The sequence below is a fragment of the Equus asinus genome, chromosome 3 (assembly GCF_041296235.1).
Source record: "Equus asinus isolate D_3611 breed Donkey chromosome 3, EquAss-T2T_v2, whole genome shotgun sequence".
Lineage (NCBI taxonomy): Eukaryota > Metazoa > Chordata > Mammalia > Perissodactyla > Equidae > Equus > Equus asinus.
In genome coordinates, this window is record NC_091792.1 from 32,097,921 (window position 1) to 32,118,205 (window position 20,285).

Here is a 20,285-nt window from a genome sequence, read left to right on the forward strand (position 1 = left end):
CAGAAAATGGCTTCTTCAGAATTGAAAACCTAGAGATAGACACATGACCACAAAGAATTACACATCCTACCTACTGGAGTGCTGAATCAAGTGGGTCAGGAAACAAGGATGCTCACTATAATCCAATAAAGGCCTTTCCTCTCTCTAGGTCCCTTAAGCCATAATAGGGAAAAAAGGAAAAAAGTGAATAAGAAAAAAGACCTATAGCCATGATTTTGGTCCCCCTCCATAAGCTTCCATAGCCCCGTCCCTTGTCCCCTCTTCCTCAAACATATACAGACATACTCTTCCCTTTTCTCATTCTTCTTTTCTGACCTAGACACACTTGTGAAAAAAGACTAAGCAAGTCTCCCATTACAACCAGTATGGGAGAAAAGATGGACAAAATTCACTAACAATGAAAACGAATCTAAATCAGCTTTGCCTATTGTGAAGGCTTTCAGTACCTATTTCTCCTCAACTACTTTGAAATAGATGGTGGTTTCCTCCAGAGATTCCTAAGTACCTCAGAAACAACTAATATTTTTAAAGGGAAGTTGGGTAAGAAAAGCAAGAAAACAGAAGTGATTCTGAAAAAGTGAAGCAACTGGAAAATAAAATATTGGTTAAACTAATCAATATTTGAGATTTGTACCTTATTCTACATTCCTTCTACTACCTCACCACACCTTCATGACCTACACTTGGATTATTATAATAAGACCCTGTGTGTGTGAATGTGTGTGTGTTAATAACTCTCCCTGTCGCTCTCTCTCCATATATTGCTAAATTAATCTCAGCAATATACTGCTTTGCTCATACCAGTAGCTGGTAAAAAATTTATAGTTCTCTTTGATCCAACACGAAAGGCACAACAGTCCTTAGCCATTTACAACATGCACAAATAGTCCAGTGTTCCAACAACTTTCCCCTCATTTAATGCTTTTCATGAACTGGCTCCATATCCTACCATCCTGATCTTATTTCTCATCATTCCTAACATGGACCATCACGTCCGTCTATAAGGCATGTCCTTTCCCACCTCTGTAACCGAAAGTGCGGTCTCTGAACCCGATGCCGATCCAAATAACAAGAACAGAGTCTTGAGTGGAAGAGGAAAGGCTTTTACTATGCCAGGCACAGGGAGCAAAGCAAGGGCTCATGCCTCAAAAATTGCTAGCTCCCCGATGAGGAAGGGGTGGGGATTTTTATAGGGGGTTTTGGGTAGGGGAGGGGGAGCGTGTAGCTGTGCAGGTCGGCATTTTCCCACCAGCCTGCGTTCGGCCTTGAGAAGCCGCTTGCAGCGAGGGGGCGGGGGGCGGGGGATGATGGTGAGATTGGAGGATGGTAGGTGGGCGTCCTTCGCCCCCTGTCTTGTGTTCCTGTTTGAGGCGCGTTTGAGCGCCGGGAGTCGAGGAGTTGAGGTCTAGGAAGCCTCCACTCCTAGATATTCTTGAGACAGCGGCTTTCCTGGCAAACTTCAAGGACACATGATTAGCTTAACTTTAGTGTGCCTCCAACTCCAGGCCACCTGGGCTTTGAACAATTTGTAACTCCTATTTAGTTATAAAGCTCAAGGAGTCCAAGTTTAAAGAAACAGGTATTTACATGTGAGTGGAGCTAGAGAAGCAGGAAAGGAGGTTTAGTTTTAACCCCATATATGCTGGGTTCAATGTCGGGGAACTGATATCCGGGCTGGTGTTAAGAGCCTGTAACACCTCCACACTTTCACTCCTGACTTTTTAGAATCTAGTTACATTTCAAGAATATGAATAAATTTGGCAACATATATTTATTTAGTATTTTCTGTATACCAAAGATATAGTTGATTCAGAATGGAAGAGATATAACACAGTGAAATACCAGGGCACTTCCCCTGAAAACAACAGATTTTCTACAATGGAAACAGTCATTTGAGGAGTTAACTAGTCAGTTGAGGAAAGACCATGCTGACAAAAACACCAGACCTTTCTTATGGACAATATTTCATTTCAAACCCCACTGGCTGTACTTCAATTCAATTCTGGCTCTTAGCGCCAAGACTTAGCACAGACCCCACAGGTTAAGGGGTCAGTCCTCCACAAGACTGCTCTCACTTCAGATGCCAGCTGCAAGTTCAGGGAGTCCCCAAGACACCCACGCTTCTGACCAAGTGACTGCAAATCCAAGGATTTTCACGGCCCCCTCGGGTTCAATAATTCACGAGTATGACTCACAGAGCTCAGAAAAGCGCTACACTTACTATTACAGTTTTATAATAAAGGATACAACTCAGACTCTTCCCAAACTTGTAAATAGTCAAAAACACTCATCACTCATCATTTTATAGTCTAAAATGTCATTGTGCTTCCCAGTATCCTATTACATTGTGTTTCCCTTTCAGTTCCAGGAAATAATTTGGCACAGATACGAACATGTCAGAAATTAATTCCAACTTTCACAGTAAAATCAAAAAGTCATGTTTCAATTTGTTTACTTTCTTCACACACACCCAGATAAAATAGTCCTTCCCACTCTCATACTAGGCATGATCATATCTTTTTGGAACATTAAAATTTTTTGATGTTAGGTTCTACATCTATTTTTCGAAGTTATGGACATCAATAGAAATGGGCGTAAGAACTTCTACACTTTCTTGATTTGTGTTTTTATTCTTGGTGAGGTCACATGTGATACTTCCTCCAGGAAATATCTTTCGCGTTAATTTATTCCTTCAATGACATTTTCAATTATTCATTCAACATGCACTTATCGAGCATACCTAATATATACTAGGTATTTGATGGGCATTGTGGATGAAAAGACTTTAAATTTTCTCTAGTTTGGAACCTGCCACAGTTATAAAGTTCGAAGAGCCTCTTGCATTTAAAGATATAAAAGTTTAGCATTATAAATAAGTTACAACTTATTCTTTCAAAGTATTAAATTGCAAACAAATTTTTTTCCCATTCCTTACCTAGGATATGTCCTCCTAAGTTTATTTTATAGTAATTTCCATTTAAGAAGCTTAGCCTGTTTTGGTATCAGTTAGGATTGTGTTCATCTCTAAATGAGTAAGAGCTTGACTAATGGTTGTTTAAATCGTAAGAACTGTTTTATCTTATGCAACAAGAAGTCCAGGGATAGGCAGTCTAAAGGCTCAATGATTTTAGCAAGCAAACAGATTCCTTCCATCTCCTGTGCCAGCATCCTTGGCAGGGAGTGTTCCTGTCCATGCATGCAAGATGGCTGCTGCACCTGCTGGTACCCACTAGAAACCAACTCATCCAGAAAGAGGAAAAGAAATATTTCTATTTCATTTACCACTTCTATGTCACGTGGCTCACTCTAGCTTCAAGGGAGTCTAAGGAGCATGAACCTTCAAGATTTTCAATCACTCTTGTAGAAGAAAAAAAGGGGGGATTATAAAAGAATTTGGTGTAGCCAGTCTATAACATCTGCCACACTCTTCTAAAGCAGTTATTCTCAATATATTCCATCCTACCCCAATCCTCATCATTCCAAATCAGAATCACTTTAGGGTGTCATATTTCTCAGGTTAGTTGGTGTGAGAAAAGTTTGAGAGACATATATTATTCTGGAGAGAGATTGTGGGAAATCTCATTTCCATTTTTTTGGCTTTTGAAATACAGTTTGAATACCTGATTGTTAATGTTGGAAGTTCAGAGAACTTAAACTCACCTCTCTGGGTTCTAAATTACAAAGTACTCTTACAAGAATTTGTAACCATAGAATCCATTTTATTCAAGCTAGACAAATACCCAATCACTTTAAAATTCAGATCTATTAACAGCTGGATTTGAGAACATGGATTGGACTTGAGACCTAAGTGGGCATCCTGCCAACAACTTGAGTCTGGTCCTTAAGACCCATCATGGAAAGAGGCAGAATCACAGAGCAGATTCTAAAGCCACTTGCCAGGCAGCCAGAGCTGCCAGGTGGCACAACTCTAGGGGCCTCCTATCAGATACACCATTATGCGGTGCATAACATGCAAGGCATAGGCAAGGGCCTGCAGAGAGAGTGGCAAACTCTTTACACACAAGAAAACACTGCCTAGACTTTCAATTCTAATATAGAGTCAGGAAGACAAGGAAAGTAAAGACAATAAGAGCCTAAGGTAGCTTAGCTCAGAGTACAGCCTATTTCCCTATTCTTCCATCCACTAAGCAAGAACTATCACATTAATCAGAATTATCAGATTATCCCAAATTAAGCAAATTATCTCCTTCAACTAACAAGGTGGAGAAAGGAATAGAAGCTTCCCTTCCAACATCTTCCCCTAGGGCAGGGGTCAGCAAACTGTAGCCTTTGGATCAAATCCATCCAGCCTTCCGTTTTTGTAAAGCTGTTTTTGAAACAGCCATGTCCAGTCATTTACTTTTTCTCTACAGCTGTTTTCATGCTACAATGGTGGTTGAGTAGTTGCGACTAAGACCGTGTGGACCACAAAACCGAAAATATTTACTACGAGTCATTTACAGAAAAAGTTTGCCAATCACAGACCTAGAGCAATTGACTTAGCAAGATTTTTTTGACCATATTCCCAGTAAAAACCATTTTTTATTATAATGCAATCCACTCCACATAATCATATATACGTGTGTGTAGATATATAGATTTATATATAAAATCCGAAAAAGTGTTTCATAAAACAATACTTACCCCTTACTATGTGTGATATACTCTGATATTTTCTCTTCTGTTCTATGTCATTTTTTTTAAGCTGGTCACAACCCACTAAAGTGACTTCACAACCCACTAATGACCTGCAAAATGTACCTTCTCTGAGGCAGACATACAGGGAGAACAGTTTCTCCCCACACTTAGATACATAGGAAACATGGAGAAGATGATAGCAGTTATTGTTGTTTGTTATCTATTAACTTTCTATCAAAATATATTATTACAGTAAGGGGAAAAACATATATTTAGGTTTGCCTGAGCTCAATTTGAACAAATATTTTCTAATACCTATGTTCCGAGTATTTGCTGGGTTCTGTGGGTACAAAAGTGAGCAAAACAGACATGAAGCTTAGACTTCAGTTGGAAAACAGATTTGAAACAAACACTCACAAAAACACATAGTTACTAACTGTGATATGAAGGAAAAGTACTAAGTCCCAGAAGTTTACACTGTGAGAGGTGGATGGAAACTGATCTAGTTTTGGAGGGAGTAAGGCTTTGTCTAGTTGGAATGGCCTTACTAGAGAAGTGAAAATGGAGCTAACTTTAAGAATAAGTTAACTATGCAAACAGAATGGGAGAAGGGGAGAGCAGAACCCAAAAGAAGCCACTTGAAATCAATTTTAATAATAACAACGGCTAACGTTATACAGCATCTACTGCAGTTCTCTAAGCTCTTTACACATATAAACTCATAATTCAGCTAGAAAGAGGCAGATATGAAATCAGCATCCATGCCTCTAAGCACTACCATACCAAGCTGCTTAATGAGATAAAATAAGATGTTATTGGTGTAGTTGGAAGGCAAGCTTATAGAATGGGAAAAACATGCACTCCAACTACACTTGTATTTAAATCTCTCTCTATTTTATCATCTTGGGCAAATTATTTAAACTCTCTGAGCCTCAGTTGCTTTATCGTAAAGTTAAATGCTATGAACATTAAATTAGATAATACATTATACTGTTGTCTGACATATTGTTACAGGCCCTTAACATCAGCCCTCATATCAGTTCCCTCACAATGAACCCAGCATATATGGGGTTAAAACTAAAACCCACCACCCCCTTTCCTGCTTCTCTAGCTCCACTCACATGTAAATACCTGTTTCTTTAAACTTGGACTCCTTGAGCTTTACAACTAAATGGGAGTTACAAATTGTTCAAAGCCCAGGTGGCCTGGAGTTGGAGGCACACTAAAGTTAAGCTAATCATGTGTCCTTGAAGTTTGCCAGGAAAGCCGCTGTCTCAAGAATATCCAGGAGCGGAGGCTTCCTAGACCTCAACTCCTCGACTCCCGGTGCTCGAACCCGCCTCAAACAGGAACACAAGACAGGGGGCGAAGGACGCCCACCTACCATCCTCCAATCTCACCATCACCCCCACCTGGCTGCAAGCAGCCTCTCAAGGCCAAACGCAGGCTGGTGGAAAAGCACCGACCTGCACAGCTACATGTTCCCCCTCCTCTACCCAAAACCCTAAATAAAAATCCCTACCCGTTCCTCATCTGGGAGCTAGCAATTTTTGAGGCATGAGCCCTTGCTTTGCTCCCTGTGCCTGGCATAGTAAAAACCTTTCCTCTTCCACTCAAGACTCTGTTCTTGTTATTTGGATTGGCATCGGGTTCAGAGACCGAACTTTTGGTTACAATATGGTGAACATATAAATATTAACCTCTTCTTTCTAAATCTTACCCACCCTCCAGACTCTGAGCTCCCTACAGGCATGTAACTAAATCTAAATTCATTATTCATTTAGCATACAAATTGCAGGAAAATATGTTATGTTGGAAGCAAAAAGACAAAGGAGGCATTCCTTCAAAGTTCAGAGGGAAAATTTTCTACCCATAATGCTACACCCAATTTTTCTATTAAATAAGTGTGAGTGTAGAAAAGATATTTTATGACGCGCAAGGTCTCAAAATTTTCGCTCCAATTCACCATTTCTTGAGTAGCTAGGGGAGAATGTGCTTCACTAAAATAAGTGGATAGACCAAGAGGAAGGAAGACATGGAAAGCAGGACACAGATACAGGTAGAGGCAGAGGATTGCCAGCACAGCGGCGAAGGGGAGTCCTGGCAGGCCCACAGAGAAATCAACCCCAGCTGGGGACCAGTGTGGATCCGAGAGGAAATATAAAACTGACAAATGATCAACGTGTTTGACTAAGTTGAGAAGAATGTCAAAGTTCTATGGGAAATTTGGGGACTAAATTAATAAAAGGAGCACAGAAAACAAAGCAAATGAAGCAATTGTTAACCCCATGAAAGATAAAAAGTGTATCAGGAAGGAAATAAAAACATGGCTTAGCTATGAACAATATTTACATGTTTATAACTGTGTACACAATTCCTGCTCATTTAAGCAAACGTTATGATACAGGTGTATGCGGAGGAGAGAGGGAGACGGCCCATGTAGGGCTGTGGCTGGGTGCGCAGTGGGCAGGCGAGGAAGACCTGCAGGAGCCGTATCTTCATCTTCCAGAGTAGGAAGTCGACAACAAGAAAGTCCAAAATTTAAAAGTTATCTCATCATTGTCTAATTTCTTTTTTAAAAATATTTTTAAATAAACAATTTGTCAATTTAAAAAAATTTAAAAATCAAGAAAAAGTACTATACAGATACGCAGTGGAAATAACGGAGGGAGGAGAGAACGGCTGCTTTTGTTATAAGCCTTAGAGTGGTGTCTGTACATTCGTGCGTGGGATCAATAAAAACTTAATTTGAAAATGATATTCAAATTAAACTTTTGCAGAACCCTTGAAGCACTTCTGCAGACTTCTGGGAAAAGTGTTTTAATACTATTCAAATATGCCTGGGAACGTCTTAGAATACTAGACGAAGTCTTCGACCTTGGATAGTAGATAACAAAAACTTAAGTGACTATATGAATATTTTATTTGAGGTCACTTCAATTATACTTATGATAACAATATGAGGTATCATTATGCCATTTTACAAATGATCAGTTTCTTTTTTAACAAAAAAAAACGGGTTCAATAACTCACTCAAAAGCACATTGCCAGTACAAAGGAGTTATGTATGTAGTTTCCACATAGCGTTAAAGGAGATATTCAACTTCTCTTGAACATCAAAAACACAATTCCAGATGTCAAAGAAATTTTTCAAGCATCTAATATAAATTTCTTTTGCTGAAATGTAATCATGTTCAAAGTGAATTTGCAAAAGTTGTTCACTAAATCATCCCTTTGTAGCATATTTCTACTTTGTTATTTATTCCACTATGCTATTTTCCTTTACTACTATTCTATTATTTATTGTCAATAATAAAATTTATTACAATTCACAATATGTGAAAAGTTATCAACAGTAAAAGAATACATGAGGTGTAAAACTCTACAAAATCATGAAAATTTATTTATGGGAAATGGCAGGCAACGAATGATAATTGCTTACTGATGATCTGCGTGAATAACATATATCCTGGAGTCAGATTCTATTTTGGATAAGCTAATCATTTAAGTGTGAAATTATGGAGAATGCCTATAGTACATCAACACTCAGAAATTTGACTGGGAAAATGTCCTTACTAGTATGAACGATCTATGATGAAGAATTTGGCTAAAGGTTAAGACTTAATTGAGCATTTAAATAACTCCAAGTAAATCAAACATTAACTTTGCCTTTGACAATCCTTAACATAAAAATTCTTAAAAGATGCTTATTTTTTTATAAATATAATAAAACGATTCAAAAACGATTCCTTTTAGGTCACCTAACTAAAAAGCAATGATCAAAATACTTACTATAACTATTTTTGAGGAGTTATCTCCTTATCCCATATATTTCATTTCTATAGTAGGTTGGAGTGATGGAAACAAACCAAAAAAACTATCTCAAATGAATGGAATGGTTTCCTGCTTCAGTAGGGCCTTGGTTTTTCTTTTTTTTTTTTTTAAAGATCTTATTTTCCCTTTTTCTCCCCAAAGCCCCCAGTACATAGTTGTATACTTTTAGTTGTGGGTCCTTCTGGTTGTGGCATGTGGGATGCTGCCTCAGCATGGCTCAATGAGCAATGCCATGTCCGCGCCCAGGATCCAAACCTGCGAAGGCGGAAACCCTGGGCCACCGAAGCGAAGCACGCGAACTTAACCACTCGGCGATGGGGCCAGCCCCAGTTTTTCTAAGCAATCCTTTCATCTGTCTCTAGTTGAATCCTATTTTGGTTTTCCTATCACTGCTAACCCAAAATCCCAAAACTCTTTATTCCATGCCACATTCTTCAAGTTCCCTCAAGAGATGTTATCAGGTAGAGTATATGTTGCAAGCTATTTAAGCAAAAGAGACATTATAAGAAAGAAAAAGAGGACTTATTGGAGGTTTTGTAACTGAAGGAAGGTCTGAACAGGGAACATCTCTGAAAGGAGAAGAATCCAGCTAGCTCAAAACATCACTGCCATCAAATGGCTCAGCTCCAAACACCTCCTATACCTATAAGTCTTTACACAAGGTTTAACTTTGCAGGAATAAGAACTGGTCAGCCCAGATTTTGTCACATAGAGGGCAGGGAACAAAATCTAACATTTGGAGAAACCCTCAAAATTCACGTAAGCATAGAGTGAAACAGGAATAGTTCCCCTAAAGGAAGGGTTGCTGATCAAAAAAACAAAAGCAAAAACAAAAACAAAAAAACAAGGAATCTTCATAAAGAGAGCAGGGCGATTAAGCATGAACTCCATCAATATACTACTCACCCAGTCAAAAAGACCCATATACAACCCTACCCAGCCATTAACTTGTCTCCTTTTGTAAAATAGGTATTCCCTCTCCTGTCCAAGCTGAATATCTCCTGAAGTGCCTATAGCTCATAGGTGCTAATCTCTCCATTTGCCACCTCTCCAGTATCTTCCAAAATCTCTCTCCTAGGAAGCTTTATCTCACCATATAAACATGGCAACATTTCTCCCATCGTAAAAATAATTCCTTCCTCCCTGGCATCCCTTTGGCAAACTTTTCTTCTCTCCTTTCTAGCCAACCTCCCAGGACGATAAGCCTACTGCACTCCTGACTTCTTAATCTCTGACAGCATTCTGCTTCAGCTTACACTGTCCCACTGAAACTGCATTCTCCACATCATAAACCACCTCCTAATGTCATATCTAGTAGATACATTTTGGCCTCTGCTTTTACAAGTAGGAATAGCAGAGTAGTTTAAGGACATCAACTTTGCAGTCACGCTCAGGGTTCACAATCTTGGCTCTGCCACTTACCTTAGGTAAGTTATTTCATCTCTCTGTTTTCTTATCCATAAAGCATGGTTAATAAAAATACCTATATCACAGGTTTGACTTGAAGAGCTAATACACATTAAATACTTAAAGCATTGCCTGACATATGGTAAGTGCCATATAAGTGTTACTTATTTATCATCATTATTATATTGGGCCTTTTTATGGCATTTAATATTGTTAATAATATCCTTCTTGAAATTCTCAATCTCCTTGGCTTCTGTGATATCACTCTCTTAACCTTCTTGTCCTTTTCTGTCATCTTTTCAAGTTTCTCTTCCATTATCTGACTCTTAAGTATTGATGTGCCCCAGAGTTATCCTGGGTTCTCTTTTTTCATTTTACACATTGTCCTTGGGAAATTTTATCCATTCTCATAGTTCCAAGTACCAAGTGTACTCTTACAATTAGCAATTCTGTTCTCTCTCTCTCCATCTGTCTGTCATTTTAGCCAACAAATATTCATCGACGGTTATTCCATGCCAGGCATCATGCCAACCACTCTGGCCCAGATTCCTGCCAGATCCACATAACCTATTTGACTTCTCTCTCTGTATCTCAAAGACACCTCAAATTCAAGATGTCCAGAACTAAACATATTACTCCCTAATCCTCCAAACATATTCTTCATTCTATGTTCTATGTTCCCCGATTCAAAGATAAGCATTATCATCCACCAACATGCCCAATCCTAAATCCTAAGGGTCGCACTTCAGCTCTCCATCATCCTCCCGACTTCTAATCAGTTGCTAAATTTTACTTCTTAAATATTTCTGTCTGTTGCGTGGTGGTTGTGTGCACAGGCTCTGGAGTTCAAATCGCAGCTGTACCACTTCTGACTGCATAACATTAAATATAAGTTGTTTAAGCTCTCTAGACCTCATTTTTCTCCTCTGTAAAATGGGAATAGAACCTACTTCATAGGGACGTGGTGAGTGTTAAATGAAGCAATCCACCTAAAGTACATAGCACTGTGCCTAGCACATAGAAAGTATTCAATAAATAAAGGTTATTTCATTAACATCCTCTCTATTGACATTATATTAGTTCAAGCCTCTGTTCTTTTTTGCCTAACATCCTTACTGGTCAGCAGTAGCATCCTAACTGGTCTCCTTGCGTCTTATTTTGTCTCTCATCAGCTCATTCTTCATACCACTGCCCAAAAATCTGATCTAAAACACATTAGCGTAAAATAGAAATGCAGTGAACTATGAAGTGAACAGTTCATAGTCTCTTAGTTTATCATATATGAAGGAAAAATGTCTCCCCAAATTGGATCTACCTGAAAATTAGTATCAGGTCAATGGTAAAGACAAAGACTTGTAGTCAACTTTCAGACACAAATCACATTTCCAAAATATTGGCAAATTTCCTCCACAGCAAATACTATTCATATCCATTAAGCTCGGCCTAACCAAAGCAAGTGGTTAAGGTCACTTATTACAAGACCCTTGATCCTGATTCTTTATTGATTATCCAAAACATAAAGGCAATGAATGTTTACGACTATCTTCGCTACCAAAAAAAGTCAAGTAAGAAGAATAGCGGAGTAGTACTGAATTTTTGATAAGCATTTTTAAAACTCTGAATTGTCAGCAAACCTAAAGAACTTTAGGGGCTGAAAGAGATGCAGCATGAAAAGAATATTTAGTTGAAATTTATTGTCTTGACATAAGAATTCAACCATAAAAAGCCTGGGCAATGTTAAATCTTGTTGCTAAAATAGTTATCATGTGATATATTATGGAAAACTTGTTAAAGAACAAAATTACACCACTGAATCCTTTGTCCCTATTCTAAAGTGGAAAAAAGCTTACATGAGGAGTTAAAAAAGAATTCCTCTTAACCTGATAGGCTGGAACAGGCTAATATTATTTGTACTTAAAAACTGATCTGTTAGATGATGTTAGCCTACGCCTCATTGGCTATGGCCAGTAACAGTTTGTCTTCTCTTCACTGACACATAATCAACCTGCCCCTCCCTGTATCACTCAGACTGTAAAAATAGTCCCTAAGAAAGGTATGGCTTAGTGAGCTTAGCAAAGCAAAAGAATTAACCTGAAAATGTGCAAATAACTAGGAAAATTTAACAAACCATTTTACCATGTCCTGAAAAAAAAAATAATTGCATGAAGCAGCATTTTCTCTCTTATTTGTTTAACCATATTTTTGGTCAAACGCACACACAAAACTAATATTGTTCACTCTTTAAACAAACAAGGCAATGTATACTCTGGATTATCAACTCAGAGGAGCCAGAGGAAAGAAATATTCAAAACATCTTGTTTTTTATAGTTGAATCAGCTCTGCTTTGAAAAGATCTGCAGCACACCAGACCTTACGGAATAACTAACGCCTTCATTACTGCTTTCTTTGGAAGTAATTTCTTCTGTCATATAACCCCATCTTGAGCTATGTTATTAAAAAGTTATAAAAGATCGAGATCTTGGAAGATCAAGATCAGTTCCTTCACAGATGAAACCGCAAAATCAATGAAGCAGCATTATTCATATGGAGATAAAAGGAAATGTACAACTTTTACTGCTATTATACCAAAAAAAAAACAGATTAAAAGGCAGAGTTTCCACATCATCACACAAATCCTGGTCACAAATTTATGTCATTGTGTATGCATGCATTTGGAGAGTTGGGAAGGGAACTTGTTCAGAGATTTTTTTTTAAATGCCTAAAGACTAGAGATAATTCTAAGAAGAAAAGTATTTTTCAAAATTCTGCCTCCAGGGGCCGGCCTGGTGGCACAGCGGTTAAGTTCACACTTTCTGCTTCCACGGCCTGGGATTCGCCGGTCTGGATCCTGGGTGTGGACATGGCACCACTTGGCAAGCCATGCTGTGGCAGGTGTCCCACATGTAAAGTAGAGAGAGATGGGCAAGGATGTTAGCTCAGGGCCAGTCTTCCTCAGCAAAAAGAGGAGGATCGGCAGCAGTTAGCTCAGGGCTAATCTTCCTAAAAAAAAAAAAATTCTGCCTCCATTCAAAATACAAAAGTCTTACTTCAAAATAATATTTGTTAGTAAATAATGCAATGGATTCTTTCCAAAATATTTGGAGCCCAAATTGACACATTCCTTAGCTTTATCTACCATATAAAAATGCACAAATCGAGGGGGCTGGCCCCGTGGCCGAGTGGTTACGTTCGCGCGCTCCACTGCAGGCGGCCCAGTGTTTCGTCGGTTCGAATCCTGGGCGCGGGCATGGCACTGCTCGTCAGACCACGCTGAGGCAGCGTCCCACATGCCACAACTAGAGGAACCCACAACTAAGAATACACAACTATGTACCGGGGGGCTTTGGGGAGAAAAAGGAAAAAATAAAATCTTTAAAAAAAAAAAAAAATGCACAAATCGAAAGATGGGTATATATTTATTTTTTGTTGCAGTCAGGCTTTTAGCATATGTGGGAAAAAACCTGGTATTTAACTCAAAAGAAATTTTCACAATGAATATGACTAATAATATATTGAACTTTTTGCCTAACAATAGCAGATCCCATAGGTGGCAATAGAAGAAAAACAACAAGAATAATATTCTGAAAGAATTGTACGTGAATCCGTTCCTGTCGCCTCTCTAGAATTTGATGAGATTAACAATTCCCTACAAGGCCAATCAAAAATGTTGGGGCCGGCTCCATGGCCAAATGGTTAAGTTCCAGCGCTCCACTGCAGCAGCCCAGGGTTCGGATCCTGGGCGTGGACATGGCACCGCTTGTCAGGCCATGTTGAGGCGGCGTCCCACATGCCACAACTAGAAGGACCTGCAACTAAGATATACAACTATGTACGGGGTGGCGGGTTAGGGGAGATAAAGCAGAGAAAAAAAAAAAAAGATTGGCAACAGTTGTTAGCCCAGGTGCCAATCTTTAAAAAAAAAAAATGCTGATGAAACTTTCTGAAAGATTACATGAGACATTTTGAACTTTTCAATTTTGGTCTATAGATGTTACGTTCTTCAGAAAATCTTTGGCAATAATCAACATTTCACTGTATTGAGAAAAGAAACTGCAAGAAGTAGTAGTTAATCTTTCATTTGATGTATCAAGTCTCTTTCAAGTGTGTTCCCAATCTCTGGAGATAAATTCAATGGTGTGTTCTCAAGAACAGCCTCTCAGTCAATCCTGTTTTCAAACCAAAGATGACTGTGCTGCCAATGCATCGCTGTTATATTTTGACAGACGGCTATGGTAATATATTACTCCATTTAGTTAAACAGGTTCTGTTCACCACAGACATCCAGCTTTTTCCTTTGTATCATTCACCAACACTCACTTCTTAGCATAAACTTTGCTTTTCTTCACATTCTGTGCAATATGTGCTTGAGAACAAACATTCAATTTTCAACACCATCATTACAGTCCCTACCTTACAATATCCTACAAGGGCCATGTGGTGTAGTATAAAATACATGAGATTTGAAATAAGGCAGATCTTGGTTAGAATCCCAAGATCACTTACTAGATATATGACCTTGGGAAAATTAGGTACCCTGAGTCTGTTTCATTATCTATACAATAGGAAGAATAATACTTTATTTGCAAATTTGCTGTAAAAATTAGATTTAGTGCATATAGAAAGGGCCCCTCTCCACCAAATGATAAATACAAAGTCTTACATTAAAGCGATAAGTTTTCATTCTCTCTTTTGGATCTCTGTCTTTCTGCACAGCAAGACAATGCTTTGGATTACCATTTTAATGATGCTAACAAGGCCTCCATGAACTATTTAATCTCACTTCCTGGTCTCCATAGTTATCGCCACTCCATTTCCCACCTCTGTGGTTTTATTCCACCCAGATCACCTTATGAGAACTGCAGTTAGCTCCAGAATTTCTATATAGAAGGAACTTGGAGCAAGAACCCAGTAAGAAGGAAACAGAAATTTTCTCTTAAAACTGAATTTGCACAGCGAGAACATTGTTTTCCTCCCAGTGTAAATAGAGAAAGTTTTGCATTAACGCTGGGCTTGCAAAGCAAGCGCTCCATTTTATATATACTGTATGTTTTGGAGGTAGCTATTCAGGAGGCTGTTGGAGATACAAAGGACCTTAAAAATCCCCTTCTCCCATTGCATTCAGCTATCATTTAGCCCATCATCAAACATTATCCTCCATGACGCTTTTCAAAATTGCAGTCTTAGATCAAATTAGTGTCAATACCTGAAACACTCTTTCTCATAACCTGTTTGTTCCTCTATGCCTATCCTAAGAGACAGTAAAAGTTATAAACTGCTCATTTCCCATCACCTAATTTTTACCAAAATTTCAGTTTTCTTGAATCAAGAGAGCTGCAAAATACTGGTTAATACTGAAGCCGGACTGCCTGTGTTCAGGCAGGTGTGTGACTTTGGGCAAGTTCCTTATCTCCTCTGTGCCTCAGCTTCCTCATCTGTAAAATGAGGGTAACAGTGGTAATGGACCTCATAGGATTGTTGCGAGGACTAAATGAGTTAATAACTGTAAAGTTTGGCATGAAGTTAGTGATATATACAGGTTAGCTATTATTATTATTACCAAGTTAAAATGGTACCATCTTGTGTGTGTGTATATATATATATATATATATATATATCATGTATATATGCACTTATCTAAAAGAAACTGCCCCATAGTCAGTTCCTCTAGATATTTGGTAATTAAGCCCCACTGAGTAGTACCCAAAATGCATTTTTATTCCACTTTGATATAGTGGCAAAATGTTATTTTTTTCATTCATTCTACGTATATTTATTGAGTACTTACTATGTTCCAGACACTGTGCTGGGAGCTGAGAATATAATGACAAATCAAAACAGATCTTGCCCCCTCCCTGGTGATGCTTACACACAGTGGGGTAGAGCACCACCAATCCGATAATCATAAAGCAAATGGAAAACATCAACTATGAAAAATGCTACACAGTGAGGTACATGATGCTGTAAGAAGGCCAATTTGCCAAAAATCAACTTGCAAAAAGCCAATTTGCCAAAAGCCAATTCTCCAAATGACCGATTCACTGAATTCCCTAACAGATAATTCACTGAAAGCTAGTTCGCCAAAAGCCAATTTCTAGAAAATCAATTTGATGAAAAGTAGTCTGCCAAATCATCATTTCACCAAATGACCAATTCACTGAATTATTGAGGATTTTTTGAAGTCTTCATTTCACAGAAGTTTCAATGCAGTTCTTTCATGACAGCTCCTTAACCCCAAATTTGACAATCTGTCTGGGCTGAATGTCAGTTTCACATTTTCACATTTCAGAAGCAAAGCCCTTCTCTAACACCCGATGATCCAGCACTCCAAGGTAAGCAAACGGCTGGCTTCTCCTTAAATGCAGTTTACCATCTTCCTAGCTAAGCCTCTGCCAGTCTCTGCATCTTGCAGAAAGACAGCTGCAAAGAATCATCCTAGACCAGGGTAATAAACTGTCTTCTCCAATCTGGCTTTTACCAGATTTGTTTTTAGTAAAATGGTCATTTATGGAATTGACTCTAAGTTAGCTGTTCTCAGTGAAATTACCTGGAGTCCGTGCTTTGGAACTGGGGAATTTGGCCTTGCCAGAGAGGTGAGAGAAGGCTTCATTGGGGAAAAAAAATAACTAAACTGAGGTCGGAAGGGTAAATTTAAAAAGCAACAAAGCAAAAGGGGGAGGAAACAAAGGGAACAGCATATGCAAAAACTATTTGGAAGGAGGAAGCACCAAAATTATAAGAATTGACAAAATGGCCAGTGTGGCTGGAATACAGAGAAGATGCAAGAGCATAGTGTGAATTGAGGCTAGAAAATATAGTTGGGAGCCAGACCATGTTGTGCTTCATAGACTTTATAGACATAATAAAGACTTCTGTCTTATTTTAAGAATTGAGATCATTAATATTTATTTTAATTTTATTGAGGTCAATAGTTTATAACATTCTGAAATTTCAGTCATACGTTATTATTTGTCAGTCACCCTATATATGTGCCCGTTTACCCCTCATGCCCACTCCCCAATCCCCTTCCGCTCTGGTAACCACTAATCTGTTCTTTTTATCCATGTGTTTCTTTATCTTCCACATATGAGTGAAATCACATGGTGTTCATCTTTCTCTGTCTGGCTTATTTTGCTTACCATCATACCCTCAAAGTCCATCCACGATGCTGCAAAAGTGATGATTTTGTCTTTTTTATGGCTGAATAGTATTCCATTGCTTGTATATACCACATCTTCTTTATTCAGTCATCAGTAGATGGGCTCTTGGGTTGTTTCCAAGTCTCGGTTATTGTGAATAATGGTGCAATGAACATAGGGGTGCATAAGTCTCTTTGAATTGCTGATTTCAAGCTCTTTGGATAAATACCCAGTAGTGGGATAGCTGGTTCATATGGTATTTCCATTTTTAATTTTTGAGGTGTCTCCATACTGTTTTCCATGGTGGCTGCACCAGTTTGCCTTACCACTGGCAGTGAAGGAGGGTTCCCTTTTCTCCACATCCTCACCAGTATTTGTTATTTTTTTGTCTTAGTAATTATAACCATTCTAAGAGGTGTAAGGTGATATCTCATTGTAGTTTTGTTTTGTACTTCCCTAATGACTGGTGATGTTGAACATTTTTTCATGTGTTTGTTGGCCATCTGTATATCTTCTTTGGAAAAATATCTGTTCATATCCTCTGACCCTTTTTTGATTGGGTTGTTTTATGTTGCTGTTGTTAAGTTGTATGAGTTCTTTATATATTTTGGAGATTAACCCCTTGTTGGATATATGATTTGTAAATATCTTCTCCCACTTGGTGAGTTGTCTTTTCATTTTGTTCCTGGTTTCCTTTGCCTTGCAGAAGTTCTTTAGTCTGATGAAGTCCCATTTGTTTATTTTTTCTTTTGTTTCCCTTGCCCGAGTAGACATGGTATTCGAAAAGATGCTTCTAAGTCCCATGTCAAAGAGTGTATTGCCTATATTTTCTTCTAGGAGTATTATGGTTTCAAGTCTTACATTCAAGTCTTTAATCCATTTTGAGTTCATTTTTGTGTGTTGCGAGAGATAATGGTCTACTTTCATTCTTTTGCATGTAGTTGTCCAGTTTTCCCAACATCATTTGTTGGAAAGACTTTCCTTTCTCCGTTGTATGTTCTTGGCTCCTTTGTCAAATATGAGCTGTCTGGAGATGCATGGTTTTATTTCTGGGCTTTCAATTCTGTTCCATTGATCTGTCTGTTTTTGTGCCAGTACCATGTTGTTTTGATCACTATAGCTTTGTAGTATATAAAGTCAGAGATTGTGATGCCTCCAGCTTTGTTCTTGTTTCTTAGGATTGCCATAGCTTTTCAGAGTCTTTTGTTGCCCCATATGAATTTTAGGATTTTTTGTTCTATTCCCATGAAGAATGTCATTGGGATTCTGATTGGGATTGCACTGAATCTGTAGATTGCTTTAGGTAATATGGGCATTTTAACTATGTTTATTCTTCCAATCCACGAGCATGGAATATCTTTCCATTTTTTTAGGTCTTCTTTGATGTTTTTCAATAATTTCTTCTAGTTTTCAGTGTATAGGTCTTTCACTTCCTTAGTTAAATTTATTCCTGGATATTTTGTTCTTTTTGTTGCAATTGTAAATAGGATTGTATTCTTGAGTTCTCTTTCTGTTAGTTTGTTATTAGAGCATAAAAATGCAACCAATTTTTGTAAGTTTATTTTATACTCTGCAACTTTACTGTAGTTGTTGATTATTTCTAACAGTTTTCAAATGAATTCTTTAAGGTTTTCTATGTTCAAAATCATGTTGTCTGCAAACAGCAAGAGTTTCACTTCTTCCTTTCCAGTTTGGATACCTTTTATTTCTTTTTCTTGTGTAATTGCTCTGGCGTAAACCTCCAGTACTATGTTTAATAAGAGTGGCAAGAGTAGGTACTCTTGTCTTGTTCCTGTTTTCAGAGTGATGGCTTTCAGTTTTTCCCTGTTGAGTATGATGTTGGTGGTGGGTTTATCATACATAGTCTTTATCATGTTGAGGTACTTTCCTTCTGTACCCATTTGACAGAGAGTTTTTATCATAAATGGATGTTGGATCTTGTCAAATGCTTTCTCTGCATCCATTGAGAAGATCATGTGGTTTTTACTTCTCATTTTGTTAATGTGGTGTATCACATTGACTGATTTGTGGATGTTGAACCATCCTTAGGTCCCTGGTATAAATCCCACTTGATCATAGTGTATGATCCTTTTAAAGTATTGCTGTATTCAGTTTGCCAATATTTTGTTGAGGATTTTTGTGCCTATGTTTATCAGCGATATTGGCCTGTAATTTTCCTTCTTTGTGTTGTCCTTGTCCAGCTTTGGGATCAGGGTGATGTTGGCCTTGTAGAATGAGTTAGGAAGTGTTCTGTCTTATTCAATTTTTTGGAATAGTTTGAAAAGGAGAGGTATTAAATCTTCTTTGAATGTTTGGTAGAATTCTCCAGAGAAGCGATCTGGTCCTGGACATTTGTTTTTTGGAAGGTTTTTGATTACTGTTTCACTCTCTTTACTTGTGATTGGTCTATTCAGATTCTCTATTTATTCTTGATTCAGTTTGGGGAGGTAGTATGGTCTAAGCATTTATCCATTTCTTCTAGATTGTCCAATTTGTTGGCATATAGTTTTTCATAATATGCCCTTATAATCCTTTGTACTTCTGTGGTATCTATTATAATTTCTCCACTTTCATTACTAATTTTCTTTATTCCAGCCTTCTCTCTTTTTTCTTAGTGAATCTGGCTAATAGTTTGTCAATTTTGTTTATCTTCTTAAAACAACAACTCAGTTTCATTGATCCTTTCTACTGGTTTTTTTGTTTGTTTAAATTTCAGTAATTTCTGCTCTAATTTGTATTATTTCCCTCCTTCTGCTGACTTTGGGCTTTGAATTGTTCTTTTTCTAGTTCTGTTAGGCATAGTTCAAGATTAGTTATTTGAGATTTTTCTTATTTGTAAAGGTGGCCCTGTATTGCTATGAATTTCCCTCTTAGAACTGCTTTTGCTCCATCCCATATGGGTTGATATTGTGTATTTTCATTTTCATTTGCCTCCAGATATTTTTTGATTTCTGCTTTAATTTATTCATTGATCCATTTGTTGTTCAGTAGCATGTTGCTTAGTCTCCACATATTTGTCACTTGCCCAGCTTTTTCTGGTAGTTGATTTCTACCTTCATATCATTATGGTCAGAAAATATGCTTGATATGATTTTGGCCTTCTTAAATTTATTGAGGCTTGCCTTGTTTCCTCACATATGGTCTGCTTTGAGAATGTTCCATGTATACTTGAGAAGAATGTGTGTTCTGCTGATTTTGCATGGGGTGTTCCATATTAAGTCCATCTGCTATAGTTTTTCAATTAATTCCACTATTTCCTTTTGACTTTCT